The sequence below is a fragment of the Triturus cristatus genome, chromosome 4_2 (assembly GCF_964204655.1).
Source record: "Triturus cristatus chromosome 4_2, aTriCri1.1, whole genome shotgun sequence".
NCBI classification, from domain to species: domain Eukaryota; kingdom Metazoa; phylum Chordata; class Amphibia; order Caudata; family Salamandridae; genus Triturus; species Triturus cristatus.
Window position 1 is genome coordinate 881,383,793 of NC_140586.1, and position 27,588 is coordinate 881,411,380.

The window sequence follows — 27,588 nt, forward strand, 5'->3', positions numbered from 1 at the left end:
CCACACACACACACACACACAATCCCCCCCCCCCCCCTCCTCCTCCCACCGCCTCACCCCTTCCGCGTTTGGCTGGGCCACAGCACTTCCTCCTGTTTGAACACTCGTTGTTTTCTTGTTTTACAGTTCGAGGGCGTGTTTGCATTTCACAATAACCCTCACTCGGCCTTGGCAGCGCCCTGCTCTCCCTCATCCCCGCTGGACGTTGTGTTGTGTGGATTCTGGCAGGTAAGGCGACTCGCAGCCTCTGATCGACCACGTAATTTGTACATATTATTTATTATCTGCTGCTGAGCAGAGGCGCGTGCGCGCGCGGATTTACTGCGCACGACTTTGCGAAGCACAGGTTCTTTTAGTGAAAAACTTCATTCATACAGTGGATAGGTTTGGGCTTTAGGTTCCTCGTAGTTTTGCTTCTCCCAGTCTAGTATTGCACAGCAGATCTCTATACCCTCACGGATCGAACCCTGATTGGACGCTATATCGGTCCAATCAGCTTTCGATGATGTAATCTGTTTGCATTTGTGCGTTTCACGCCTCGTTTCTGAGCACAGTTAATAATAAGTTGAGGTTATACAGTGGAATGTGAGGGGGTACTTCCGTGGAGTGAACGGGTGCCTTGAACGCCAAGATACCCGTTCACTCCACGGGGGGACAAGTCTCCAACAGATTTATAGCACATTCATGGGCGTCTGCAGAAATTTTCGGGGGGGTGGGGGGGGGGGGGGAGGTGGGGAACGGGGTGCTAACCTGGCAAATGAAGGGGCGTGGCTAATGTTAATCAATAGGGACAATCAGGAACGGGTAATGCTCAGGCCAAGCTGAGAAAAACAAGCATTGGCATAGCCAATAGGTCTCCTCTTTGGGACCTTATAAGTATTTAGTTCTGCAGCAGGTCCCAAAGGCGAGACCTATTATCTATGCCAATGCTTATTGTTATATCTGCACATGGGTTGGGAGCACAGCAATGACCTACTCAATTTGAATGCGTAGGTAATACAACCGGAGGGGTGAAATGAAAGGTTCACTAAACGGAATAACAGAAAGGTAGAAAGTTAGGCTGGTTAGAAAGGTAAGGAGGGGTAGAGGCAGGCATGGAGGTAAGGGGAGAAACAGATGCATGCTAGGAGAGCGCTGTGAGGGAGGGGAAATGGGAAGAGGCACTGAAAGGTGGGTCGGGTAAAGACCGTAGTGAGGCAAACAGTAGGGTAGCGAGGGGTGAAGGGTAGACAAAGAAGTGAGGTGTAGAAGAAAAAGATTCAGGAGCAGAGAGAGGTAAATCAAAGCTGGTGAGGGGAGAATAACTCAGTCGTAGAACGTGAGAGGGCCAGGTAGAGAGAGGGAGATCAATCAATCAATCATAGGCATTTGTATAGCGCACTACTCACCCGTAGGGTCTCAAGGCGCTGGGGGCGGGGGGGAGCGTTACTGCCCGAACAGCCATGTCTTGAGTTGCTTCCTGAAGGCGAGGTGGTCCTGGGTAGTCCGGAGGTGGATGGGGAGGGAGTTCCATGTCTTGGCTGCCAGGTAGGTGAAGGATCTTCCTCCGGTGGTGGCTCTGTGGATGCGTGGGACGTCGGCGAGAGCGAGGCTGGCGGAACGGAGCTGGCGGGTGGGCGTGTGGAAGGTCAGGCGGGTGTTGAGGAGCTTGGGGCCCAGGTCGTGGAGGGCCTTGAGTGCGTGGGTGAGGAGTCTGAACGTGATCCTCTTGCTGACAGGGAGCCAGTGCAGGTCTCTCAGGTGTCCGGAGATGTGGCTGTGTCGAGGTATGTCCAGGACGAGTCGTGCTGAGGCGTTCTGGATTCATTGGAGTTTCCTCTGGAGTTTGGCGGTGGTGCCGGCGTAGAGGGCGTTACCGTAGTCCAGCCGGCTGGTGATGAGTGCGTGGGTGACCGTCTTCCTGGTCTCGGTGGGGATCCACCGGAAGATCTTTCGGAGCATGCGCAGGGTGTTGAAGCATGAAGATGAGACGGCGTTGACTTGTCTGGTCATCGTCAGGGAGGAGTCCAGGATGAAGCCCAGGTTGCGTGCGTGGTCCGTTGGCTTGGGGGTGGTGCCCAGGGCCGGGGGCCACCAGGAGTCGTACCAGGCAGAGGGTGATGATCCCAGGATGAGGACCTCCGTTTTGTCAGAGTTCAGTTTCAGGCGGCTGTTCTTCATCCAATCGGCGACGTCCTTCATCCCTTCATGTAGGCTGGCTCTGGCGGTGTTCGTGTCGTTGGTGAGGGAGAGGATCAGCTGGGTGTCGTCTGCGTAGGTGATGATCTTGAGGTTGTGTTGGCGTGCGATGGATGCGAGGGGGCGCATGTAAACATTGAAGAGGGTGGGGCTGAGCGATGATCCCTGTGGAACGCCGCAGATGACTTCGGTGGCCGCTGACTGGAACGGGGGGAGGCGGACTCTTTGGGTTCTTCCTGCGAGGAATGAGATGATCCACTTCAGGGCCTTCTCCTGGATTCCGGTGTTGTTCAGGCGTTGCACTAGGGTGCGGTGGCAGACAGTGTTGAATGCTGCGGAGAGGTCCAGGAGGATGAGGGCCGCTGTTTCCCCGTTGTCCAGTAGGACTCTGATGTCGTCTGTGGCCGCGATGAGGGCGGTCTCCGTGCTGTGGTTGGCTCGGAAGCCGGACTGCGAGCGGTCGAGGGATCCGTTTGACTCGAGTTAGTCGGCTAGCTGTTTGTTGACGGTCTTCTCGATGACTTTGGCAGGAAACGGGAGGAGCGAGATGGGGCGGAAGTTCTTGAGGTCGGTGGGGTCTGCTGATGGTTTCTTCAGCAGGGCGCTGATCTCGGCGTGTTTCCAGCACTCCGGGTAGGTGGCGGTGTCGAAGGAGGCGTTGATGATGTCGCGAAGGTGGGGTGCGATGATGCAGATAGCCTTGTTGAAAATGTGGTGTGGGCAGGGGTCCGTAGGGGATCCGGAGTGGATAGTGTTCATCGTCCGGGTTGTGTCTTCGGTTCTGACCGGGGTCCAGGTGCGGAGGGTGGTGGTGGGGGGCGACGGTTCGATGGTGGGGTTCGTGGTTGGAGGGCCGAAGCTGCTGTGTATGTCGGTGATCTTGTCGTGGAAGAAGGCGGCGAGTGAGTTGCAGAGGTCTTGCGTGGGAGTGATGTCGTTGTTTCCGGCGTGGGGGTTGGAGAGCTCTTGGACGATGTTGAAGAGTTCCTTGCTATTGTGGGTGCTGCTGTCTCTACCTGTCAGAGACAGGTAGAGACAGCTGAGGAAGAGGGAATAATAAAGACTGAGGTAGACAGGTGAGGTAGAGGGGTGCGTTGATATAAAGGAAGTGCATACATGCCAACATTTCAGAATGGCAAAGTGGGAGATTTGAAAAAAAAAAATCGGGAGAATGAGGCCTTGAATCGGGTTACTGTCATGCATGGGCTTTGGAAGTGTGCTGCTGCAGGATTGGACATTTGAAACTCAAATGCACGTTTTTTCTTACCTTCCAGAAGCCTGGAGCGCAACAGCAGGCAGAGAGAGGGTGAGGCAAGTGTTGTGCACTGGCCTGGCAGGTTGCTGGCAGTGCATACAACACCCCCGCTCCGCCCACCCCTCGTGTGTGTGTGTGTCAGCCTGGGCTGAAACAGCTTCCCGGGCACACACACAGCCGCCCCCCGAGTACTTCACAGGTCTTGTTGGTTTTTCACCCCTACTAGAGCCCCTGCATCGCCACTCTGACTATTGCTGGAAGAATTAGCACAATACCAAGCCCTGTCAGCTGAAACCCCGAGGAATCGGGTTTTTGCTTGCAGGAATCGGGAGACCGGAGACTAGCCTGGAAATCGGTAGTCTCCCGCCTGAATCGGGAGGGTTGGCATGTCTGGAAGTGCAGAGATGTGTCAGAGAGATGTTACTGAAGAGGAAAAGAAGTAGAGGTATTGAGAAAGGAGTAAGGTACTAAAAGAAGTAAGGGGGTGAACAGAGGTAGAACGAGTGGAAGGGGAGAGAACATGTAGAAAATGAATGGCAGGGTAAAGTGAGCGATCAGGCAGTGAGTGTGAGGAGTGGGATACAGAGGCATATGTGGCAGTGAGCGCGAGGTGCGGGTACAGAGGGATATGTTGTGGCAGTGAGCAGAAGGTGTGGTGTACAGAGGGAGATGTTGCAGTGAGCGCGAGGTGCGGGTACAGAGGGATATGTTGTGGCAGTGAGCACAAGGTGTGGTGTACAGAGGGATATGTTGTGGCAGTGAGCACGAGGTGTGGGGTACAGAGGGATATGTTGTGGCAGTGAGCGCGAGGTGCGGGGTACAGAGGGATATGTTGTGGCAGTGAGCGCGAGGTGTGGGGTACAGAGGGATATGTGGCAGTGAGCGCGAGGTGTGGGGTACAGAGGGATATGTGGCAGTGAGCACGAGGTGTGGGGTACATGGGATATGTTGTGGCAGTGAGCGCAAGGTGTGGGGTACAGAGGGATATAAGGCAGTGAGCGCGGGGAGTGGGGAAGAGGGGGAAATGAGGCAATGAAACACTGGGTCGGGACGTCCTGCCAGACATGATAGGGTGCATACTGGCAGATAGATATGTTATTGACACGAGTCTGTGTACGTTTTAGTCAAATTAGTGGGATCTGAAATCCGGGCTATGCTGCAACCTCAGTTTTTGACTTAGGAGGATAATGCATCGACCTCCTTCCCCCCCCCCAACTTCATTTAGAAGACCCCTTGCTCTCTGGCTACACAGTTTTAAAAGGAGGTCTTGGTGTCCAGACCTAACCACTAAGTGCTTGTGGCCGCAGCTCAAACTGGCCATTCTCATTCTGTTTGTGATGATCAGCCACAGACAGAATGACAATGGAAGGGAGGGGCTGCGAGGAGGAGTGCGAGGCGCCCCATCAGGGAGTTGAGGCCTCTGGCAGGGAACGGCTCTGCTCCCTGCAGGGCCCGGAATTACGGTCAAGAGCGTCTGTAAAAGCATGGGCGGCCGCAGGGGGGAAGGGGCGCCACTCCTTGCCCCCACAAATCCCCCCCCCCCCCCGCGGACACCCATGAGCACATTATATCATATATAGGGCCCCAGACCAGACTCCACACAAGTCAATGGGCAACATAAGATCACCATTGCGGAATTGGTGTCCTTGGTTTACTCGACTTGATTTGAAATGTAAACCAGCTGCACGTACATAGGACTAGCCGTGATGGAGTCTGCTGCGACAGGGTCAGCAACAGACGAAACACATGTTGGCAACATTGAGGCAAGGGCAACATATGAGAAATGGAAACCGAATGAAGAACTGTTGAAACCACAACCTCAACTCTAGGTTTCTGAGTGCTGGTGGTGCAGATCAGAGCTTCCGAATCCCCTCTACTTCCACGGACGGAATGATTTCACAGTCACACACGCTTACACACATCACACGCTGGTGGGGCCCATTTCACCAACATTCACCCCTCAGTGACGTTTGGAATGTTTCCAGTGGAGGGGGGGGGGGCAATAGGCGGCTCTCCCTCCCCCCGAGCACCAGATAACATTAGGACATTATTTGAATAAGACTGAGTAACTGTGCTTACCTGTGACCTCCTGTGGTTGTGTGCGCCTAGACTCCCAGCCGCCACTCCTGCACGGTCTTTTCTTTCATAATGTAATGGTTCTTCATGTACCGACTTCGGAAGGATGGAAGGCTGAATCGTCGTGTTGGCATGACCTTCACGTCACTGCAGAGGTCGGTGATGATTGGTCACTCGAAGCCATTATAAGGCTTAAAGATGAGTAATCCTGATCTTTAAAATGAGTGCAAAGTCCTACAAAGTATGGATTCTCTATCAGGCGTTCTCTTTCATGTGCAGCTGCGCTGTGTGCTGACACTCTTTGGTGTTAGTTTTCTGTGTGGTTGGGGGAGGGGCGACAGAGGCGTTCTTGTGTGTTGGGATTGGTTGGATTAGGTCATTGGAGTGGACGCATGGACACTTGCCCCTATCTCATGCTGAACTTCATTTCTCTAACTGTGCAGGATAAAGAGACAGCGTGAATTGAAGCCGGGCTAACCCATTTGACTTTAAAAGTTGTTGCTTTTCCTGCCAGCAGAGCAAAATTAGGGTGGCGCACAGAAAATACCTGACCACACATAGGAATTCTCAGTTGTGAGCCACCCCAAGATTTGAGGTGGAGTAGACCCATAAATGTGAAGGAGTGCAGAGTGGGGAGAGGGGAGTGATGTGTCTCTCTGATGCAGCAGTTGACATAAAACCACCAAATGCCTACTTTATTATGTACATGATTTATTCATGCCGATAGCTCACAGGAAAGACAAACGCTAATGGTTATAAGTCCGACAAGAACTTGAAACCGACATATAACATTTGGGCCCTACAGGGGGGGAGGGGGGGGGCAACACAGACCACAAGCCAGATAGTTGGTGTGAAAAAGGCCGCTTTATTGGAAACAGGTGCGCCTTACATAGAAACGTCCCTTGGCCTGTGCCGTACAAAACTAATCCTCGCTAAATATAGCCTTCCTATCTGGCCCCCCACCCCCTCCCCTAAAATGTTTCCCCCCCTGCAACAATCATAAAACAACTTACAATTCCTAACTTTCCTACCCTATCTAACTAGGTAGATTCTTATGTCCTACCCCACCGTAAACACAAATCAGTAGATGTCCCCCATGACCTAGGAAAAAACGTCCCAACTCCTAGCGCACCACACCAGCACCTGCTCCAGCGACAAATCCCCCACAAAGCATCCTTCCCCGATGCACCTGTCCCCAAGAAAACCACCAGATTCCAAACAGCAAAGAAAACACCCACCCCCAACCCCTAATAGAGGGGTGGGGGCCCACCAGCTCGAAGGGAGTGCGGGCGGGACAAAAACCAACCCCAACACCCCCAGCCGGCCGTTGTGTCACGATCCACCAAATGGTGGGTCGCCACACAAAATGGCCGGTTAAATAACCCCCCAGCCCAAAACTAGCCCAAGGAGCCCAACCAGCCCAAACAGAGCCCCAGGACCCGGAAGAGCTCTCTCGTGCTCCGGATGCCCCCCCCCCTCCCCCGGCCCAAAACCCCCCGGCAGGGCGAGCCTCCCGCTGGTCGGCCGCCCCCCCCAAAGCCCTATAATCATGTACATTGTGAAGTGATGTAGATGGCTTTTGTAGAATTACTTCTGCCTGCCAGACACTAAGGTTGGACAACAATCCCTGAGACTAAAGGGCTCCATGCCTTGAGCGTTACAAGCAGGTCAAATGCATTGGTTTTATTCAAAGATATGTGCAGCAGGTTCGCAAGGCAAATAGAAAATGTTCTGAAATATTCAAGTGTAAACATTTTAAAGATTTTTGTGTTACTGCCATGTGCCTGAAGCACTTTAGATAAACTCGATTAATTTGAAAAACTGTGCATTTTTGTTAAGTAGTTGACAGGTTGTGAACATGCATATTTACAGCATTTTGGTGTTTTTAGTGTGAATTTTGATTTTTGCATGCCTCTTGTGACACTTTCTGACACACTTTTTTATAAACATTTGAACAAGAGCAGTGCTCAGATCTTCAGAACTGACTTTTTAGTCCTATTGTGAACTTACCAAGAGCTTACAGCCCGCCCGTTGCTTACCATTGCTTGCCTTCATTGTCACTAATTTCCTTGCTTCTTATTCAAGGGATTTTCGTGTTCCATGTTGTGTCCGTCCCTCTCTCTAGAGCAGGAGTACTCACAAACATTTGCCCAGAGGCCGCAAACTACGACGGTCTGTGGTTCTAGGGCCGCACTGACGCAAGCAGGGTGGCAGTGGGGTTCTGAGTGGATCAGGGATTGTGTAAGGAGGAGGAGGTGTAAAAACATGTTAAATAAACAGGCAAATATTTATTTGTAGGTCAATAAATGCTTGCCTGTTTATTTAAAAAAAATGTATGAACATTAGTGCTCAGCAACTAAACAGCAGCTTGTGCTGATGTTTACTAGGGGGGGGTGGGGCGCATGTAAAGGTCAAGAGAGCCGCAAGCTGCCCGGGGCTATCCTTTGAGTATCGCTGCTCTAGATCATAGCCTCTTTCAATGCTCACCTTTAAGGAATCATTTTTTCTTTTTTCGCTAAGCACAGCATGAGAGTGCATGTGTTGTCCAGCTATCTCCCTTTTGCGCTTCTTCCTCCACCTAAGCTCTGTGTGGCAGTATTTTGCTTGTGTGCTTCTCCACAACCAACCCCACACTCTGCTTTGCTCTTTCGCTCTTTCGCGTCTCCACAACAGGCACTACACTCCATGTAGCGCTCTGCGTTGTGTTCTTCTTCCCACACCCTTTGTTGTTGCTCAAAGTTCCATTGCTCATTTCCCCCCTCGCCTTGCTTCTACATTGCTTTACAAACGTGAATTTAGCGATTCCATTTATAGTCGCTTCCTCTTTTATTTGCTTGCTCAAACAAACTTGCACAATAACTTCCTTTATGCTTACTTACTTATCCTTTCCGCTCCGCTTCTTTATTTCACCTGCACATACTAATTCACTTTCTCGCCCCTTCTCACCCAACCCCTCCATTTCTCTTTGGTATTATTGCAAGACCACACAAAATACCTTACACCACTATGCAACACACTAGACCTCATGCCGTCAGTTTACAGTTGACTTTGCATTGTTAATGCATTTACACTTGCAACAAGTTTCACTTTGCAGCAAATTACTCAAATGTAAATCTAAACCTTGCAGGAGGTTATATACAGCTATTTATGCTTTACCTAATACATTTTCCAAATGTGGCCATGATAAATTGTCTTTTTAACATTATCCATCATGGACTATCATTACTTTCCTTTGGATTCATCTTTTCTGTTTGCTCCTGCGTAACTATCACTCACACAGAAATTATATTTATCTTCTCCACTTTCCTGCTTCTTTATTCTTTTTAAGGCACGTCTAGCCTTTGCTTTGTTCCATTCATGTTTTAGTCTTCTCTCCAAGGTTTCATTTATTTTATGTTTCCCTTTTTGGGGCTCGCGCCCTGCGTTGCAGTGCAGAGCACTGCTCGCGCAGGCGAGAGCCCTTTTGTAGGGGGTTTAGAACCAGAGCCTGGAATCGCACACGCTTGTGCGTGTGCCTTTCCTTTTGACATCCGCGATTGGCCTTTGAGTGCGTGTTTTTCTCAAAGACGGCACGCAATAGGCCAAAGGCGGATGCATTGCTCCGTCCGTGGCCTATTGGTGTTTATTATGCACACCAAAGGCCATGTGGTTTCAATTATCGTGCCCAGACACGGGCGCGATAATTGAAAACACATGTTTCGCTGTGGCGCGCGCACCACTCGCGGGCGTGTGTTTTTTTAGAATAGCGATCGCTTTTGCGATCGCTTTCAGTGCCGCTTGTCTGTACATTGTGAATTTGCCCCGCCTTTTTAAATTGATTCCACAATAGTTTCAGCATTTCTGCCGTGTAGAAAATATATTTCCTTGTCGAATTTAAAAGTTGGCGTTTCCAGAAATTGCATTTTTGCATTTGCGCAAAAGAGAAATTGCAGCGGTCACATCCACTGAAAAAACACATGCCCTTGCAACACTGCAGAACTATATTTTTTACTGTTTACATGGTGCACAGTTCTTAACTAAACGTTCATTCTAGAGAGAAAAAAAAATCCTATACATTGTATATTGATCATCCTTTCATTTTTGATGCTAAGTACAGAGCATGCTTCAAAAGGCAGCCGAAGTTTGAGAAAATAAATTTAACGTAACCATGGTAAACCTGGTATATGATCTAATTAGAACATCAATCAACCCGCCATATTATTTAGACATTCAGCATCTCATTCCCTTGTTTGCGTTTGTTCTATTTGTTTCATTATGACAAACGGTCAGTGTAACATTGTCACACCTGCCAATTGTGCTCGATCAGGAAACATGTCGTATTAGTCCTTCGTCCATATCTATGGCAGAACAAGAGCAGGTCTTGTGTTAGAGGCTTGGAAAGCAACGCGATTAGCGTCTAGCAGCCGCTGCTTCCGGTTCTGCTGAGTACGCGCGCCCCCTTGTGTGTGTAGAAGCGCGTGAGGTGATAAATAGCGTGTGTGTGACGCCGGCCCGTCTTTCTGTGCCTGAGTATAAGTGCGCGCAGCTCTCGCACCGGTCCCTGACAGCTGCCAGCGCGCCTAACCCTCTAACCCGCCGCCCATCTGGAAAATCATGGCATCTTCAGCAGCAGCGCCACCCCCTGCAGTCCCTGTTGCTGCTTTGCAGAGGGGCATCTTTAAGATGGTGAGAGAGGGGAATGGAGAGGGTAATCTGTTCTGGCAAAAGCTTTTGCCACAGTTGACCCCCAGTAATTATCCTTCAAAACCATACGTTTTTAACTATCTGCATAACCCTTTCACATCTGAGAAGTTAGTTTATATTTTATCGTTGTCAGTTTAGAGTTATCGTAGCGGGCTAATGATTGTGTGTGCCGCTTTTAACTTGGCGTACATCTCTTATAATCGCAGTCTGCCCAGACCCAAGCTTCTTACTATGCATGTAACTAATCAACTATAGTTTTGACTAATGTTTTGTTACACACACCTACATCACAAGCCCACCTTTTCATTTCCAGTGAAATGTATACATCGGTAACATTCTCTAGCCTAAAAAATCACAATTCAGCATTTTGCAGTTATGTATAGTTAACTGTCGTATATGCATTAATCAATAACGCTGCCAGCATATCTTTAACTTTTAAAATATCTTTAAAACGTTGTTTAAAAGAACGAGGCGTGCACCAAGCCCCTTTAAAACTTGATGAAACAATTCCCATTCTATACGACTTCATTGATAGCTTGCACTGCGGCACAGACTTTTACAAGAGATCGCTCTACTCTGACAATGTATGTTGACAAACAACCCTCCTTTTTTCCCATTTGAATTTTATTTTTGATCTTACTCCTCCTTCTGATCTGGTATTGAATACTTTAAATCATTCAGTCCTTGAGGGTAGTCGGGGTCACCAGGACTTCAGAAACTCGGGCAAATCATAGCAAAACTTTATACCTTTCCCTCCAGGATTTGTTCTACTTCATTGTTTAGTTGGTACGGGTTTTAAGACGTCTTTCGATCACAATCAGAGTGCTGGGATTTAGCGTGGAGCAACAACACTTGTTTATGGGGATCTGTTGTCGATTTTAAATATTGTATTTAGTACTTTCGTATGTGATTTTCTAATTTATGGAAGACCGCTAAGTTCTGGGGGTGCTACAGGTGCCATCTTGGTTTTTGGGATTTTGCAATGATGATCCACATGGGCAGATTGGTCCATATATGCTCTCTGTGGTTTTGTGGGGAGTGGGCAGTGGCAATAGGGGTTCACCCTCTGAGACCTAACGGTAGTTGGATTATGCCCATTGTATGCAGCAGTGTGCACTGGGCAGCCTTCCTTGTTGAGACAGTGCCTGGTTTTACATGGTGACCGCTGTTACCATTGAGTTCCTTGTAGTGGCCGTGAGCGTTTCTTGACAGACTTGCACTTCACCAGAAAGGTGCAGGCTGAAGGTGGTAGTGTAAGGGTGGAATATTTAAACTCTGTGGGAATTCAATGATCCCTCTACCATGTCTCTGAAGGAGGATGCTGCTTCTTACTACGGTTGTAACATTTTAGAAGCGGTACTAGTACAGTTTGATGCGAACGAGTGTTAAAAGTGGAGCTGGATGCTAGAGAGGGTGATGGCGTGTTTGTAATACAAGAAGGGGTTTGTCATATCGGTACTTGCGTTAACGGTCTAGTTCAGCATCAGTACGGTTCCTTGCCATCCTGGGGTGTCTATAGAATCAGTTGCTTATCCGACTCTCTTTCGCGGGTACTAAACCTTTTTGGAGCACAGTTGGGAAGATTTTCTGAGTACGCTGTGTCTAGTCTGAAACCACTACTAAAATGTGTGGCACAGTTGAATGTTTTACACAATATGCACCATCCTCTTTTCCCACAACCCCTGCAGACCAAGCAGTCAGAATTTAAGAAGCTAGGACAGTTTCCAAACTTCGGAAACTAATTTATGCCGCTCTGCTATAGGGCAACCGGATACAAAGGCATTGAGTGCAGCCTGCGGAACTGCAGTGTTTTTCTGAATTTGTTTTACAATGTACCTGTCCTAGGAAGTGGGGATGCTAGTTGTCTTATTGGGCGTGTCCATCCCATAAGCTGTGCATTTGCTTGTCAATTTGCATGAAGAATGCAAACTTCGTAGCGTGGAAAGCCCATATTTAGGTCGAGCCTGGGCAGCTCGTGCGCTGCTCTGCGAGGCATGCTGTATTCCAGCATGGACTTGAAGCTCCGCCAACTCTCCGCCCATATTTTTCACTGGCATGTGTTACTGTCCTTTGTAAATGCTGGCTTCTGATTCTTTAATAGGCTTGTTAGTCCCTCCTTAGTACCGCCTTGTCTTCATTTGTAAGCTCCCATGAGGACGGGCCCTTTTACTTCTGTTCTTACACGGTATGTCTTATTTAGTCTGTAAGCACTATTTTCTTTAATGAGTTTCTCCTACTGCAGGCACAAATGCTTTCCTGCAACATTCAGTGCACCATGCGCGCTTTCACTTTCCAAGCAGCCCGGGACAATGGCGGCCACTTCTTTGAAATGAAATAGGTCTCGCATTTTCAAGAGTTTCAGCTATTGCCATTGTTAATGACAAAGCCTTTTATTTATGTGTTAGTTATCAAAACAGATAAATTTAGAATGCCAATAGGTTAAACTCTTGCAAATGCGAGACCTATTGCATTGCAAATGCGTGTTGGCTTCTGGTATGGCAAATGCTTTGTTTCCTGTCTACTGCTACTATTGTGCGTTCTTTTGAACCTCAACTTACACTCAACTTTCTATTTCCTTTCCTCAACTATCTCCACTCCTCCATTACTTTTGGTTACCCACACAAACCACTTTTGTTTTTCTTTCCCATCCCTTATCCTGCATTTTAAGCCTGTTGCCCTGGTCTGTTGCTTCCTCAGCCTGTCATTGCCTATTTATTTCTGCAACACCCTTTTGTCACACTCCTGGTTCCACTGCTCTTGTGTTAATTTCCCTCATCCTGCAGTCTTTTGCCTCCTCCATTGCTTTTGTGCTTCTGTGTCAGTAAATGCTTACCTTTTTGTTCGTTCTTCCCTCTCCGAAGTTTAATTTGTGACACAATTGTTTCCTTTGCACCCTGGATTCTGTTTTTATGTTCTCTTGACCCTAAGCTTGGTCTCTCTCCCTCATCCATTTATTTTGTGGCTTTTGTAGGTATTGCTATCATTTTTCTTCCCACTCAATGCCCCAGCTTTACTCCTTTTGAGCAATATTTGCTTCCGTTCTGAGCACATTTGCTTTTCTGTTTATTTGCTCCTCGCTTTTCTTACCTTTATCCTCCATAGCATTTGAGAGCTATGTTACAGCAACATATTTCAGGTTTTCTTGCCCTTCTGTTTTGTTTCTTCTCAAATGGATACATAGCAATTTATTTTACCTTTCCTCACTGATATACCCACTCCTCCATTTATTACTCCCACTCACACATACCAATTTCCTTTATTTTCCTCCATCTGCTCCTCCATACCTCTGAAGCTCACCTGCTACCCTTGTCCATTGATTCTCCAGCCTGTTATTACCATTGGTTGAGTTGCTGATTCACCTCTGCACAGTTTAGTGAACAAGTTACTTACCTTCGGTAACACACTTTCTGGTAGAGACTCTATCTGGCTGCAGAGACCTCAGCTTTTGAATATTCCCTAGGTGCCAGACTTGATCCGGAAACTTTAAAGCAGAACCTCTGCACGCCAGTGGGTGGCATGTGCAGCTCCGCACTGGCGCCATTCATCTCCGGCAATGACATGCAGAGCCTATGTGGGTGCCACCCTCTGCATGCTGTCAGTTGCTTTCGAGAGCGTCCATGCCTCAAGATGCAGAGTCCCTAGAGCAAATTGGTGTGACCAATGTGCAGATTCCTGGACTTGGGATCTTATTAACGGAAGAGCCCAATCACAGAATAAGGAGGATGGGAGGGTCGGTGAGTCATTTGCGGCTAGTCTCTACAAGAAAGAGCCTTACCAAAAGCAAGTAGCTTGCTCTTCTGATAGAGCCGCAGATTCCTCAGCTTCTGCATAGATACCAATACAGTATCTATTAGGAAGCGGGTCTGCAAATAGACGTAATGCCCCTCTGTCCAGTCAATCTTGCTTCATGAAGGTAAGGCGAAACGACCACTTAGCTGTCTTGAATGTGTCTAGGACAGAGACTCTGCGTGCTAACAGATGGGTAGAAGCTTTTGTCTGATATTCAGGCTTCACGAGACTGATGACTATAATGCATTTTTAATACTTTCAAGTGAACTTTAATCAGACACTGGGTGCATTGTGACATGCTTTTATACTTCCGCGACTGTAGTCTATTTTCAAGGGCTTTACTTTATACGCTTTAAAACTTCAAAAACCGTAATGATTTTACTTGTTGTTGCATTAACTTCCAACTGTAATGTTTTTTGAAACGCTTCAGTTTAAACGTTTTTCACGTGTCAACGACCATAATGCAATACCAGGCAAACTAAATTCATCCAGAAGAGACACCTGTAATGTTGCGCGACGGACCGAACCATTGCCCGAGGGTCCGCGCGCGTGTGTTAGGGTCACACCCCCCCCCCCCTAGCGTAGCCGGAGTTGGGTGAGCCCGACGTCCCCTCGGACGGCACGCACAAATGTTAATAAAAAGCCCAGGGCTCTGGGCGTGGCAGGCATTACACTGACCACCACTAGTACACCTGTGTCCACGAGCGTTTCATTTGTAGGCCTGGGGCCCGATATTACACTGGCGACGAGGTGGTCTCGCCACCCCATCGAGTGCTATCGAACCCTCGCTCTTGCCCAAGGAGCGGTTCCTGCCACCTGCTTTTGGCCCGGCCCCTGCGCTGCCCCTGGCCCCCCCTGGCAGCCCTGCGAGGTCCCCTGCTGGCCCTCACCTGTGTGCCGACGCTCCCGACTGCCTTCCAGGCCTGCGGGGACTGGTTCCTCCTCCTCCGGCTGCCTGCCTCTGCTACGGGGCCTGCGCGCGCGGAACGCTGGGACCTGCCTGCCGTCTCTCACGCATCTCGCGTGCAACACGTGGCCCGGCCCTGCCATTCCCCACGCATCTCGCGTGAGGCCCGTTTTGGCTGCGAAGGACGCCCCTGGCTGGCCCTGCACCCTCCCTGGACGGCCCCCGGCCCTCCACTCGCCCTACCTGCCTGCAGACGACGCCCGGGTGTGCGGTGAGCCCCAGCGGTGAGTCGGTGACGCCCCCAGCTGCCGCCTTCAGCGAGTATGACCAACGTGCCCCCCCTCGAGCCCTTCGAAGTCACGGGCACCCCGACATCTCAAGCCGCACGCTGGAAGAAATGGGTAGAACGTTTGGAGAACTACTTCGTGGCGGCGGAAGTCGCGGTGGTGCGGAGGCGCGCCATGCTATTGCACCTGGGAGGTGAGGCGATCCATGACATTTCTAAAGACGTGGTGGAAGCTGGGCCGCCCATGACATACGCCACGCTACGCGACGCCATCACAGCGTACTTTGAACCGTTTGCAAGTGCAGACTATGAACGTTTCCTGCTCCGCCAAGCCCGCCAGCTCCCAGAGGAGTCGGTGGACGTCTTCTACGCCAGGCTCAAAAAACTTGCCAGCACGTGCACACTCCCCGATGCGGACGACGAGATCCGCGCACAGTTCATCCAAGGCTGCGCGTCGTCCAAGCTCCGTGAAAGGGTACTGGAGGCGGACAACATGCCGATGCGCGACATCCTCACGCTAGGCCGCTCGAAGGAACTGTCCAAGGCCAGAGCCGCGCACATGGAGCCGAAGCCGGCGGTCACCATCAAAACAGAACCGGTGTGCGCCATCACGGCAGAGGTAGCCGACACCCGCACGAAGCATCCCCAGCGGAGGAGCCCGAGGCCTGTCCAACCGTCTCCCAGCCGAGCTTGTGTATGGTGTGGAGGAGCGACACCACACAAAGGGGCGTGCCCGGCCCAAGGCAAAATCTGCAGCGCATGTGGCAAAGCCAACCACTTTGCGAGTGTATGCCTGTCCACATCAAGGAAGAAGCAAGGAGGCCCGCCCAGGAGGGTGAGACAGCTGGCACCCCTACCCAGCACCTCCGCCAACAGCGACATGGATGACGACGACGAAGCGGATGTCGCCTCGGTGCACGTGGTGCGGATGCTCAACACCCTGGCCGCGACCCCGTCAACCGGACCCATGTGCACAGTCTCAGTACAGGACCAGGCCGTACCGGCTCTGATCGACACCGGTGCCTCCATCAACCTGATGGCGGCCAGCGTATACCGGACGCTGAGGAGCGCTCCACCACTCCGGCCAACGAGGGTGCAAGTGTATGCCTACGGCACCCATCGCCCCCTACGCCTGTGCGGGGCTTTCAGGACAGACCTATCCCACGACACCACTCGGCTGCCCACCAAAATATACGTGTCACAGGAAGGGACAGGATTCCTAGTGGGGTGCCGGACAGCCCAAGACCTGGGCCTGATCCACTTCGCCCTCACCGTCCAAACAAGCAACCTCGACCATCTGGTGCAGGAGCATACAGCCCTATTCGACGGAATCGGGTGCCTCAGAGGACCCGCCGTACACCTCCACATCGACAGGACGGTCGCCCCAGTAGCCCTCCGGCATCGACGCATCGCGTTCCACCTACGACCCAAAGTGGAAGCCGAACTACGGACACTGGAGCAAGCGGGAATTATCGAACGGGTAAGCGAACCCACCCCATGGGTGTCACCCATCGTGGTGGCGAAAAAACCGAAACAGCCGGACGCAGTGCGGATCTGTGTGGACATGCGCGTCCCCAACCTGGCCATCAGACGCGAGCGCCACCTGACGCCGACCATCGACGACATCGTGGGAGAGCTATCAGGCTCCAAATGGTTCTCCAAGATGGACCTGAGGTCGGGATACCACCAGATCCCGTTGCACCCCGATTCCTGCCCAATCACCACATTTTCCACGCACGCCGGCCTCTGGCGCTACACCCGGCTCAATTTTGGGATCTCGAGCGCAGCGGAGGTGTTCCAGAACATTATCCAGAATGTCCTGCAGGGGCTGGACGGAGTCTTGAACGTCAGCGACGACATCCTCGTCCATGCCCCTACTCTGGATGAACATATCCGACGCCTCCGAGCCGTGTTCTCCCGGCTGCAGGAACGAGGCCTTACCCTCCACAGAGACAAATGTGACTTCCTGCGCAAAGACATTAGCTTCTTCGGATACCGATTCTCCGACCAAGGGATAGGCCCGGACCCGGATAAGGTTAAGGACATACACGCGGCCCCCGCGCCTACCTCCGTGACGGCTGTCCGCAGTTTCCTGGGAATGGTCACGTACTGCGGGAGGTTCATCCGAGACCTGTCTGACCTCACGGGGCCCCTCCGCGACCTCACCAAAGCCTCCGCCACCTGGGAGTGGGGCCCCGCACAGCAAGAGTCGTTCCAGAGAACCAAAGAGGCGCTCTCGGCTGACACCACCCTAGCATACTTCGACCCCCGGCTCGATTCACAACTCATAGTGGACGCCAGCCCGACAGGCCTAGGAGCCGTGCTAGCCCAGCAGCAGAGGTGCGGAGAGTGGGCCCCCGTCGCGTACACAAGCAGAACACTCACGCCAACGGAGCAGCGGTACTCGCAGATCGAGAAGGAGGCCATTGCGATCCTGTGGGGGTGCCGCCATTTCCACATCTACCTGTATGGACACCCGTTTGTGGTGATCACTGATCACAAGCCCCTAGTCCCGCTGTTCCAAGGCTCGTCATCACGCCCTCCCCCGCGGATAGAGAAATGGGTCCTCCAGCTCCAAGAGTTCCAATTCACTGTTGAGTACCGACCAGGCGCCCGAAATCCGGCAGATTTCCTGTCCAGACACGCCCGCCCGGCCACGGACGTGGAAGCCACGGAGGCGGCCGCTACCGAGGAGTATGTCCGGATGATTGTGGAAAGGTCCCGACCCCTGCCGATGTCCCTCAAAGAGGTTGCGCTGGCTACCGAAGGAGACGACTGTCTGCAGATGGCCATCAGAGCGGTCGCGTCTGGAGATTGGAAGCCGCTCCAAAGCCCGTCGTCCTTTCGCACGCCCGAGGCCCAGGCGTCACTGAAAGCGCTCTACATCGTCAGGAACGAATTATCGGTGTCCCCCGAAGGATGTCTCCTGAGAGGCCCCCGCCTGGTACTGCCCGGCAGCCTCACCCAACGGGCCGCCCTCCTGGCGCATGGCGCTCACCAAGGCATTGTCAAGTCGAAGAACCGCCTCAGGTGCAAGCTCTGGTTCCCGGGACTCGACAAGCTGGTTGAAGACACGGTCCAGCGGTGCCCGGTGTGTTTGGCGACCAGCCTACCCGACCCCCCAGCACCCGTGATCACGGAAGAAGGCCCGACCTCGCCGTGGGTGCGAGCCAGCGCCGATTTCGGCAGTCTACCTGGAGGACGACACATGCTAGTTGTGGTAGATGACTACTCGCGGTACCCCGAGGTAGAGATTGTCCCCTCAACAGCAGCCGCAGACGTGATCCCCAAGCTGGAGAAGGTCATGGCCACCCACGGACTCCTAAGTGAGCTGCGCACGGACAACGGTCCACCATTCAACGGCACAGAACTGGCCGAGTACCTGCAATCCCACGGCATCAAACACCGCCGCATAACCCCACGGTGGCCGCAAGCAAACGGAGAGGTTGAGAGACTGATGAGGACTCTAAACAAAACTGTTCAGATTGCCCTGGCAGACGGCCTCAACGTCGAGCTAGCTCTCTACCAATTCCTGCGGGAGTACCGGCTGACACCCCACTGCACCACCGGGGTTCCCCCGAGCCACCTATGTCTGGGCCGAGCGATCCGGGACACTATCCCGCACCACCCTGTGTGGGAGTCATCACCAGACCCACCCAATCGCTCCACAGAAAATCGACTAAAAACGAACCAAGAAGCCTCCCGGCGGCGGAGAGCGGCGGACAGTACAATCCAGGTCGGCGACCAGGTGCTAGTGAAAGACCGGCACCCCGGGGGAAAATTCCGCCTGCCCTTCGAGCTGGCCCCATGGATTGTCACCAATGTACAAGGGACCCTGGTCACGGCCGTCAGAGGCGGCGAAAAAGTAACTAGAAACGTGTCATTTTTCAAGAAAATCCCGCGCGAAGAGGAGGAAGACCTCCAGGAGTTTGAAGACTACTACCCAACCCCATCTCACAGCCCTCGGAACCCCCCAGGAGCGGAAGAACCCCGGAGGGCGGAGAACGCCGGAAAGGACTCTTCGGCGTCAACTGAAAGGGAGGAGGTGCCACAAGCGGCGCCGAGCCGCCCAGACCCGGTGGTGGCGGACGGCTCAGAGGACATGTTTCTCACCCAATCAGATGGGCGCAGCCAGAGCCAGTATCACCTACGCCCGCACCCGCGACCATCCCAGAGGTACAGAGACTTTGTGGCTCGCTGTCAACTGTGGGAGTGAGGGAAGGCGGCCCCTCCAACAGACAACCAAGTAAGACTGTTCCTTTGTTTTCCATAAGACTTTTGTTAGAGACTGTTAAACTGTTGGGTCGCTATAGGCGACTAGTTTCGTTGGGTTTCAATTCTGGGTAAAGGAGGAATGTAATGTTGCGCGACGGACCGAACCATTGCCCGAGGGTCCGCGCGCGTGTGTTAGGGTCACACCCCCCCCCCTAGCGTAGCCGGAGTTGGGTGAGCCCGACGTCCCCTCGGACGGCACGCACAAATGTTAATAAAAAGCCCAGGGCTCTGGGCGTGGCAGGCATTACACTGACCACCACTAGTACACCTGTGTCCACGAGCGTTTCATTTGTAGGCCTGGGGCCCGATATTACAACACCTAGCGGCGAAGAGTCTCCCTTGCAGCTTTCAGAAGGGACATCTAGCGGTGGATTGGCGACATTGCAGCCTCTTTAAAGGGACATCTTTGTACACTGAGCACACTTCTGCTCCCGTATGTTAAGCAATACTCCGTCTGCAGTGCACCTCCTGATCTGTGGGTGTGTGCAAAAGTTATTTTTAACATGCTGCATGGCTTATAAGATCTCAAAGGCAAAAACATAGATAAAAAACATTATCATCTACAATGCCAAAAGCTCTAATTCTTCCAAATGTGACACATATTGCATTGCAAATGCTTATTTTTTTGATTTTGGTACTCTGAAATCCTTATGTAGTGTACTTGGTTCATTTTTAAAGCTCTCTGACACCTCTGGGTAAAGTACATGCTATATAAAAATGCATACATTTAATTGAATAAACAAAATAAAATAAAGTGAGATGTGTGAAAGGAACACTGGGGCCTTAGACACAGTTAACTGCTATTTTTGAGAGAAGCACAACTTTCCACAGTCCCTGATATTCGATGTAAGATAGTTATATTTCCAGCCAGCACTTTTCCACAGTTGCTCATATTGCAGGACAGGATAATTATTAATTGTTAATAATTTTATATATAACTCTTGCTATAGAGACGAAATTCATACGTACAATTATTCTCTTTCCACAATCACTAAGAGGATGTGGCATTTGGACACAGCTGCCAACTTGGTAACTGTGGAACCAGATTTGAGTCTTGGAGGTGACTCAAAATCTTGTTATTCTAGGCCAATCAATTAATCTCCCTGTGCCTTGTGAAATGTAACTGATGCTCATGTAGAGTGCTCCAATACCTTCTCACTGAGTTTGCGCTATATAGAACTACAATATTAAAAATATATATATATATATATATATATATATATATATATATATATATATATATATATATATATATATATATATATATATATAGAAACACACCTGGTCCTTAGTAGACTTACAGCTTGCTTTTTCGCCGACCCAGTAACCAAGGAATCACGAACCACGGATTTAAAGCAGCAATAAATTTATTTAAGCTGTTGAATCCTTTGAAGACGCGTTTCGGGCGTCACTCGCCCTTGATCACATCAACGAAAAGAGGTAAACTTGCCATTTTTAAATTGTGATGCTACACCCATGTGACCACACATCGTGAATAAACATAAACAAAATACTTTGCACATTTGGATGTCAGGTATATATCTAAAAGGATATCATGGTCTTTTTGCAATGTTAATATTGTTTTACATTTCAAAAACATGTCCCTTAATTCAATACTATTGCTGTATTGAATTAACCTCTTATTCTAGTTGAGGTGAAAACCAAAATAGATGCATTTAAAATGTAATATGCAAAACAAAGTCCTTAAGAGATCATATTGGATTTCCTCAAATGGCCGGAAACATCAGATCCTGAGATAAATCTCATGGTGTGCAGTAGTGAGGATGGTACATTGCAATCATGCAAAATTAATTTCATCTGAAAAAATGAAAATATAAAATATATAAATATATTAAGAATATTAAAATATTATACAATAATATTATTAATAATATTTGTGTGCAAAATCGCCATCCTTTCAATCTGCAACTCTTAGATAAGGAACCTGAAATGCTAATAATACTGCATAAATGCCAGTAAATGACCATCATATGATAGCCATGCCAATTACTGTACTTCTAGACCCAAAGTGCGGGCAAAACTTGCTTTTCTAATTAACAGGCCATTTCCTCAGTATAAAACACCTAAAATGTAACTGTAATGTGCAAAGTATAGTAAAAGTGTAACTGTGTAAATCACAGTAGTGTGATACCCATGGTACATGTATCCCTAAAAACATTTCAGCCACAAATAACAATAAAATATATTTCAATTAATTTATATTTCACTAGGCAAATATGTATGTGGCAATAGTAAATATACATGTATCATATCTAAAAATATATATATAGACATAAGGATAAGATACATAAAAAGAACCGGACTTAAAACAGATTTGAAAGATCTAATTTAATGATGCTAGTCTATAAGAAGTTATGCAAATCCTCAGTATTATTAAGGCCAGATGGGAACTTGGTATCGAGCTCAAGAATTAATTTAGATTCCAACTGTCTCAGGGCTTTCTCTCGATCTCCACCTCGGCGAAGTTTTGGAATGGCTGCTGCCACAAAATAAGTTAAACAACTAAGGTCATTGTTGTGAGTAGATTTAAAATGGCGTGCCACCGGGTATGAGGAGTCGTTGTTAACAATAGCGCGTAAATGTTGCAATATCCTGACATGCACCTGCAACTTAGTACTGCCAACGTACTTCAGTCCACAAGTGCACGTCAGGACATATACAGCAAACTCTGTTTTGCAGGTAAGGTTGCCCTTAATGGCTATTTTGTCAGGGCTGAAAGGCGAGAAATAGTATATATATATCACGAGTATTCCTTTGGTTTTAAGTGAATCTCTCTCTCTCTCTCTCTATATATATATATATATATATATATTTATATGTATGTATATATATATATGTATATATATATATAGAGAGAGAGAGATTCATTTAAAACCAAAGGTTACAGGGTTGTTATAGTTAGAAAACAACATAAAAAAACTTACAAATTCACTGAAAAAACAAAGGTTACAAAGACATTATAATTAGGCTCAGATTTGAGTCGTACAAAACCATAGAAATTCAGCAGTTCTAGTTTTCTGAGCTAAAAATTTCTTACACCCCCGCAATACCTGCTTATGACTTCACATATTACATCACTCATGACATGGTCAGTGACATCTCTAATGATATCTCAAATGACATCACTCATGACATCATCCACAGAACCACTCACACACCAACTTACAGACCCACACAACCTCTCATACACCTACTCACACACTCATGCAACTATTCACATGTCCACTTACCCATCTGCAGAGCCACTCAATCACACACCCACTCACATACAGACACTCCCACAGCCACTCACTTACCCATTCAACTACTCACACAGCTACTTACTCACCCATGTAGTCACTCACACAGCTTCTCATTCATTCATACAGCTACTCATATATACATTCACTCACTCACCAATGCAGCTACTCACACACCCAGTCACTCACCCAAATAGCCTCTCAACAGAGCCACTCACAAATCCACACAACCACTTGCATGCCCATTCACACATCCATACAACTACTCACATGTCTACTCACTCACCCATACACCCACTCAACTGTCACTCTCCTATACAGCCACTCCCACACCTTCTCTATTAACCAAACACCCACTCTCACTCATACAGAACTTACACACCAATTCATTCACACATACAGTCACTCACACGGCCACTCAGTCACCCATATAACCACTCATACACCTATTCACCCACCCATACAGTCAGTCTCACAGCCAGTCACTCATTGATATAGTCACTCACACAGCCATTCACTTACCCATACAACCATTCACACACCCACTCACTCATCCATAGAGCCACTCACACACTCACTCATTCATCCATACAACAACTCAGACACCCACACAATCACTCGCACACCCAAAAACACTAACACAGCCACCCATGATCCAAACAAGCACTCACACAACTACTTACACACCCACACAACCTCTCACACACCCGCACTTCTACTCTCACACCAACTCACATACTCATAAAATCACATACATACCCACTCTCACACACCCACTGTCACACCCACACAACCAATCACACATCCACTCATACACCCATACAACCACTCACATATCTAGAAAACCACTCACAAACTAATTCACAGACCTATACGGCCAGTCACATACCCACTGACAGAGCTATACACCCTCTCACACACCCACTGACAATTCCATACACACACTCACACACCTATACAGCCACTCACACACCCTCTTACACATCCAAATAGTCACTCAAACACCCACTCACATACAGATACACACAGTCACACAGCCACTCACATAAAATATGTTAGAAATAGTATCACTCAGTAGTACACAAGGGGGTATATTCTCAAGAACGCATGATAACCATCGCATGAGTTGCTTAACGCAACTTTGCATATCGCAGTCTATCGCGGAAAAATATCGCCGTGTTAAAGTTGTATTCAAAACGCGGAGGCACCCTGCGATATGCCGTCGACAACGCGTCAAATGTCCGCGTTAAATCCAACGCGATGCCGCAAAAATGCGAAACACGAACGCAAAAAAACATGAGATGAGGCCAATCGTGATACAAAAAGCGGTGAAAACCAGCGACAGGCCTACAAATTCCACGCATCAGGTGGGAAAATGCACTATAAAAGCAGAGTAAAAAAACAACAGCGAAACCAAATCAAACTGCATAGCACCATGGATACACCCAGACCGAGTGCAGAGGACAACCCGAACCCCACAAGCCCAACGGAGGACCAGCCAGGAACCCCAGGGTCGGCGAAGGGCAAGGAAAAGAGGAAGACGGGGTTCAGTCCGCAAAAAGACCGGATCATCGTTACGGAGGTGACAGAACACTACCAACAACTGTTCGTCACCTCCCGTGCGGCACCGGAAACACAAACGAAAATATGGCAGACCATCGTCAATGACGTCAATGCAATCAGAGTGTACAGGAGGTCAATGGAGGAGGTCAAGAGGTACTGGCATGATGTACAAAGGCAGACCAAACATAAACTCGCCGCCAACAGGAAGGCAGCAAAGGTGACTGGAGGTGGGAGTCCTGCGCCACAAGAGGAGCTGGATGAGCTGGAGGAAATGGTGGCCACAGTCACCAGTGTGGAGACGGTGCAAGGAGTCAGGGGTCTGGCCACAGCTCGACATGACCTGACCCAACAGCAACAGGGTGAGTAACGATTTTTGACCAGTTCCAAGGCACACAACAATACATTCAAAGCTTATATTAAGTAGTTATTTCATAATAAAGAAAAATGCTGAATTATTGTTCTTTTGTGTTCTTTAATACTTTTTAGCCACACACCAACGCATTTCATAGCAGCGGGGGAATCACCCCTTGCAGCTTCCTCAGGGCTAAAACATCCCCAAAAAATACCTTTTTTGTAATATACATACAGTATATATTCATCATATACGTGCATGTACGGCACCCAGTGCACAGGCAATGTAGACAATATTATGCCTAATTTTGTGACAGCCTGAACCATCACCAATCCATTTTAGTATTTTTCGAATATCTCATTAAGATTGTAAGTTCATAGACTCATTTGGTTGGGTGAGTAACGACCAGGGACTGGGGGGACCGGGGGAGATGGGCACAATGGCACACATGCACAAACATGTGTAGCACACTGCAAACGCACAATGAGAGTGGAACATGTCCCTGATACCCTTGGCACACTGCAGCACACATACAAACACCAACTAGGCCCCCGTCCACTATGTGCACATATGGGCCCGCTCCATATCACCAATGCCACAACCTACCCATGCACATGTTCACAATCCAGAAAAGCAGCAACTGTGTGAGCCACACTGACTATGCAAGTGACACTGCATGACCGATAGCATGGCTTCAGTCTAAATACATGACATGGCGCGCAATGCGACATTGAGGTGGGACAGTGTGGATCACATCCGTAAAGGAGCAGGTCACACTCTGACACATACTCGTGCACCTACAACCCATGACGTCCATAAGACATGAGCAGACAAACAATGCACAAGACCACAAAATATGTCCAAAAGCACAAATGACCCAAGTTGCAAACATCCCAGCCCCCGAACAGCACACAAGTCACAGGCACAGCGCAGCAAAGGGATAAGGGTCTGTGAAACCAGAGCTCCAGGGGCGAAGCTCCCACAATGCAGCACAAACATAGCAATCACAGCACATCAACATTGACGGCAAAGTGTTACAAAGTGCAAAACCTACACCACAGAACAGTGGACACAAAAGGTTCCGCTTGTGCGTAGTAACTGGTCACTCACATCTGGATTTGCATGACACTGTGGGATGATAATGTACGAGTACAACAACACATCCGTCATGTAGTCGAAATGTCCGCTGTCTGGCATCAAATAGCCAGCTCCAGCAAAACAGTCACTATGTACACTGTTATGCAGTCTGTATGTAAACATGTACAATGATTCAACATACATGGAACACACTGTTAACCTGTATCTCACCTTTACATTGCAGAGGGACAATCTACACTTCCTGCAGACCAGACCAGACATCTCTACAGTGATGATGAAGAGGACCCCCTGGACATCAGCTCCGACACCCTTCAACGGCTTGTGGACAGCCTCCGCACCCCACCTACAGGATCAGGGCAGCCCATCTGCCTCGAGATGATCCCACCCCCTGCACAGACCACACAGCAGGAGGCACCCACCACCACGGCTGGCTCCCAGGACACCCCCGAACAACACATGGAATTCCAACGCCGTATGTTGGGTTGCCAGGAGGAGTTTGCTGGTCAGCTGCGGGTGGGTTTCGAGCTCGTGGCAGGCAAATTTGGATGCCATACGTGGGTGTCTGAGTCACATCAGCGACCACTTACAGTCCCTAACGGACACCGACTGTCCGCACCATGCTGCACGACAATCCTTGGCTGACATCGTTGGGGCCATTCATCGGATATGAGAAATGTCTAGTCAGACAGGCACCAGCGATGACAGCACAGAGTTGGCACAGATGCGCAGGACAATGGAGACCATGGAGCAGATACAGGCTGGAAGTATGGCTGCCACGGGTGAACACCAGCGGGATGTAGCTGGGATCTTCAATGCCTGGCAATTCCTCATCTTGCCATTGCTGCCACTGTGCCTGTCCCAGATAACTGCAGGGGGAACTTCGACATGCACATCTCTGTCCCCTGATGTGTCAGTGGCACACAGTGCTGCAGCCCTATCACCTTCACACCCTGATGTGTCAGTGGCACACAGTGCTGCAGCCATCACACCACCACACACACCTGACACACCGAACACAGAACCCGTATCAGATGAGTAAGATGTGGATGGCAATGACTGTGTGGGGAAGGAGATAATTGCATCCATCCCCGCAATATGGACTGTCCCTGCCTGTTTCAGGCCTTTGCATCAAGCCCTGGGCCAACACCTCCCACTGTCCCTCGGAACACTCTGCGACATTCACCTGGACCCTGACACGGACTGCCATATCTGCACTGGTTGCCAGTTGCACAGCAATCCTGCTGCGGACTGCACTCTCCCTCTTCCAGTTCACTTTCATTCCCCAAAGGACTCTGATTGGCCCACCACTGGGCTACCATGTAATGTGGGCTTGGCATGGCCATGTACAGTCTTAGCACGGACTTCACCAGAATGTGAATAAAACATTCGAAATCGCACACATGTGTCATGTCTATGTTCACTCAGGTATGAAAGTATGGATGGATGTAGGGACATTTATTGCACAAGAAGGTAAACCCTGGTAAATTACATCAATGCGCATGTTGACCCTGAGCCACATGGCCAAATAGATGACTGTGATGCTGTGAACAAGCTGTTGCCTCATTGCTCATGTACAACAGTCTTGCAACCCCCAACATAGTTACTCGTTCATGAATGCGAGCGCAGCTTCATAGCAATCTGTTCCAATAGTACGTTGTTGTCGGGTTCAAGGAACATCAGGGTGAGCCAATCCATTAACTGGTCCGGGCAGATGTGCTCCGTCCACGCCGTTTCACCAATCTGCAACACAGCCCAATAAGGGAGCGCCTCGATGTGGTCACTGCACACGAGGATTTGTGCAATCTCCCATGCACAACTGCCAGCACATAGGCAAGAGATCAGTGCATCCCATGCACGGGTATCCCG

At 49.5% G+C, this 27,588-nt stretch overlaps 1 long non-coding RNA gene across 1 annotated transcript; it reads left to right on the forward strand.

Annotated features, from left to right (window-relative positions):
- Positions 1 to 92: 92 nt before the first annotated feature.
- Positions 93 to 27,114, forward strand: LOC146835321 (uncharacterized). The gene is made up of 2 exons (XR_014960422.1): positions 93 to 228; positions 25,946 to 27,114. It is a non-coding gene; the product is annotated as an uncharacterized LOC146835321 (long non-coding RNA).
- Positions 27,115 to 27,588: the final 474 nt, after the last annotated feature.